General features: G+C 39.3%; 1 long non-coding RNA gene across 2 annotated transcripts in view; it reads right to left on the bottom strand.

Annotated features, from left to right (window-relative positions):
• Window positions 1–965: 965 nt before the first annotated feature.
• The window catches only part of LOC121042329 (uncharacterized), a 27,113-nt gene continuing 24,255 nt past the window's right edge, over window positions 966–3,823 (bottom strand). Inside the window, exon 3 of one of the 2 annotated variants that reach the window (XR_005796119.1) lies at window positions 966–1,026. This is a non-coding gene — a long non-coding RNA (uncharacterized LOC121042329). The remainder of the gene's footprint in view (window positions 1,027–3,823) is intronic. The other variant, XR_005796118.1, reaches the window with a different exon arrangement.

The following is a 3,823-nucleotide window of genomic DNA, read 5'->3' as shown; positions in this document are numbered from 1 at the left end:
TATCTATTAATAGCTCTACCTGTGTTTTATATTTCAGTAGTGTCTCTAGGTATTGCTACGTATCTACTTAACTTTTCACAAACTACCTGAGAGAGAATATCAAACAACTTCATATAAAATGTAGATTTGTAAACATATGTGTCCAATACCACTATCCCCTACTTTATTTGTTATGCTGTATTTGTTATATATATTATAGTTTACATACTTTATACTTACATATTTTATACTTACATACTTTATACTTACATACCTTATAAGCCAGAAGGTAATGTTATAATTTTTGCTTTAAAGTGTCCTATCTTGGGGTGTCTCGGGTGGCCTAGTCGGTTAAGCATCCCACTTTTGATATTGGCTCAGGTCATGATCTCACACTTTGTGAGATCGAGCCCTGCACAGGGCTCTGGTTGACAGCACAGCACACACACATGCGTGTAAGTCTCTCAAAATAAATCCATAAACATTAAAAAAAAAAAGTGTCCTATCTTTTAGAGAAAGAAGACAAAATAGTCTTCTATATTTACTCAGACATATACCAAATTGAAATATATTTAACATACAATGTTATATTAGTTTCAGGCGTACAACATGATGATCCGACGATTCTGTGCCTTTCTCGGGGCTCGTCAAGGTGAGTATACTCTTTTTTTTTTTTTTTAATTTTTTTTTTCAACGTTTATTTATTTTTGGGACAGAGAGAGACAGAGCATGAACGGGTGAGGGGCAGAGAGAGAGGGAGACACAGAATCGGAAACAGGCTCCAGGCTCTGAGCCATCAGCCCAGAGCCTGACGCGGGGCTCGAACTCCCGGACCGCGAGATCGTGACCTGGCTGAAGTCGGACGCTTAACCGACTGCGCCACCCAGGCGCCCCAAGGTGAGTACACTCTTAATCGCATTTATCTATTTCACCCATCCTTCCATCCACCTCTTCTCTGGTAGCCACTGGAACTGTTCTGGTTTTTGTTTGTCCTCTTTATTCATTCATGACGGTCTGAGGTTTTCTCTGATATCATTTGCATTCATCCTATTGGATACAGAATTCCATATTAATGGGTTTTTCTTTCAGAACTTTGAAGATTCCCCCACTATCGCCTGACTTTCATGGTTTCAGGTGAGAAGTCCATGAGAACGGAAAACATTGTTCTCCAACATGTCATGTGGTTGTCATCTTAGGCCACTTTCAATATTTTCTCTTTATCTCTCTTTTCAGCAGTTTGATTGTGACATGCCTAAGAGTGGTTTTATTCATATTTACCTATCTTATGCTTCCCTGAGATTTTGAATCTGAAATTTTTTGTCTACAAGATATAGGGAAACAAATTATATATGCATACATACATATATATGTAGCCATTAATTCATCACATTTTTTTCTACCCTGATTTCTTTCTCCTCTCTTCCTGGAGCTCCAATTAATGCCATCACCTAAATATTGATAGGTCATTTTTTTTCAATATTTTTTTCTCAGTCTCTTCTCAATATTTTCTTTCATTGACCCTTTCTTTGGACATCATTAATTTGCTGTTAAACTCACTGAATTTTTAATTTTATTTTCAGTTCTTGAATTTCTATTTTTTAAATATTTTTTTCTGTATTAAGATTTCTCATTCATGTATTCATTAACACTCTTTTCCTTAAACTCTTTTGTAGATATTTATAATAGCTGCTTCAAAGACACCTCTCCCCCACAAACATTTGGGTGGTCTTAGTATTTACTGCTACTGTCTGACCTTTCTATTAACACTGAATTACATTTGCAGGGGGGGAGCAGTCTAGGATTTAAAAAAATTCTATACTGGACATTGGGGATGATACATTATACAGATTCTGGATTCTTTTATCTTCTGAAGAACATTGATTTTTGTATTAGTAGACAGTCAAATTAGTAACTTGAACTTGGGGCAACTGGGTGGCTCAGTCGGTTAAGTGTCTGACTTCGGTTCAGGTCACGATCATGGTTTGTGAGTTCAAGCCCTGCATTGGGCTCTGTGCTGACAACTTGGAGCCTGCTTCAGATTCTGTATCTCCCTCTTTCTCTGCTCCTCTCCTGCTCACTTCCGTCTCTCTCAAAAATAAACACTTAAAAAGAAAAGCATTAAAATTAAAAAAAAATAGCTTGAACTTGATCTTGTATTTGTATAGTTTTGGTTCAACCTTCGTCATGGTGAGTTTAAGTTTCCCCATTATTATTAAAGTGAATTTCTTAGTCCTGCCACTTGGGTCTTCCAGAACATGGCCCTTTTGGGATTTCAGTGGACAGTCCAAGCTCTTCTGAGTTTATGAAAATCAAACTACAAATTCTGACTCTCTTGTGGCAGGCAGCAGTTGAAATATCTGCCTTTTGCTTCCTGCCTTTGAGCTGTTGCTTTCCACTGGACCAGGAATTGAGGGATTTCATATGCAGATTTAGGGGATTTCTTCTCTTCAGCTTCCTCCCCTCTGGGTTTTCTCCCTCAATATCCGGCTGCTCTGGCAGCACTGAACTTTATCCACCAATATCTTTTCGTAAAAAACTATAGTTGCCATATGTACTTTACATTCCCAGGACTTATTATTTTATAACTGGGAGTTTTGACTACCTTCACCCATCCCCCCGCCCCTCCCCTACCAAGTCCCCTTCTATCTTAAGCCAAGAAGTCTGTGGCTTTCTGCATGAGTTCTAGCCATCCCACACCTTGCGGACTGGGGAGTGTCCTAAGGAGAAAGCTTTGGAAACAGATCTCATCCAGTGCAGTTCACTTCTTTCAAGGATCAAATGTCTGGGTTCTACTGATTCTTAGTTACTCTCCAATTCCTCCAAGCCATTTAAACATTTTATTTTTTTTTTAATTAACATTCAGTAAAATTAACTATTTTTGTTGTACATTTTTATGAATTTTAACACATGTATAGATTAATCACAGTCAAGATGAAGAACGGTTTCATCATCCCAACTAACCCTTTTTAACATGGTTCACTTGGGACAACTAATGAACCAAAACTCACACATTATTATTAACTAAGCTCCATACTTCATTCAGATTTCCTTAGATTTTTGCGAAGGTCCTTTTTGTTTCAGGATCCCTTCCCAGACATCATATAACATTTAGGCATCCTATCTCTTTGGGCTCCTCTTTCTTATCACGATGGCTTTATTTTTTTAATTTTTTATTAATGTTCACTTAGTTTTGAGAGAGAGAGAGAGACAGAGAGAGAGACAGAGTGTGAGCAGGGGAGGGGCAAAGAGGGAGACACAGAATCTGAAGCAGGTTCCAGGTTCTGAGCTGTCAGCACAGAGCCCGACGCAGGGCTCGAACCCACGATCATGACCTGAGCCAAGGTCAGCCGCTTAACTGGCTGAACGACCCTGGTGCCCCTATCACAATGGCTTTAAATTGCATTTCCTTAATATATTGAACATATTTTCATGTGCTCACTTTTCATCTATATAATCTCTTCGGTGAAGTTCACCATTTTAAAGTGTACAATTTAGTGGGTTTTAGATTGTTCGTAAACATGAGCAACGATCACCACTAACTGCAGAACATTTTCATCATCCTCAAAAATCACCCCATATTGGGGGGCCTGGGTGGCTCAGTCAGTTAAGCGTCTGACTTTGGCTCAGGTTATGACCTCTTGGTCCATGGGTTTGAGCCCCGATTCGGACTCTGTACTGACAGCTCGGAGCCTGGAGCCTGCTTTGGATTCTGTGTCTCCTTCTCTCTGCCCCTCCCCTACTCGCACTCTCTCTCTCTCTCTCTCAAAAATCAAAGTAAACATTAAAAAAACTTAACAAAATATCACCTCCGGGGCACCTGGGTGGCGCAGTCAGTTGAGCGTCC

This window comes from Herpailurus yagouaroundi, unplaced genomic scaffold (assembly GCF_014898765.1).
Source record: "Herpailurus yagouaroundi ecotype Mexico unplaced genomic scaffold, PumYag 185, whole genome shotgun sequence".
Classification (NCBI taxonomy): domain Eukaryota; kingdom Metazoa; phylum Chordata; class Mammalia; order Carnivora; family Felidae; genus Herpailurus; species Herpailurus yagouaroundi.
This window is presented reverse-complemented; position numbering and strand designations above follow the sequence as displayed.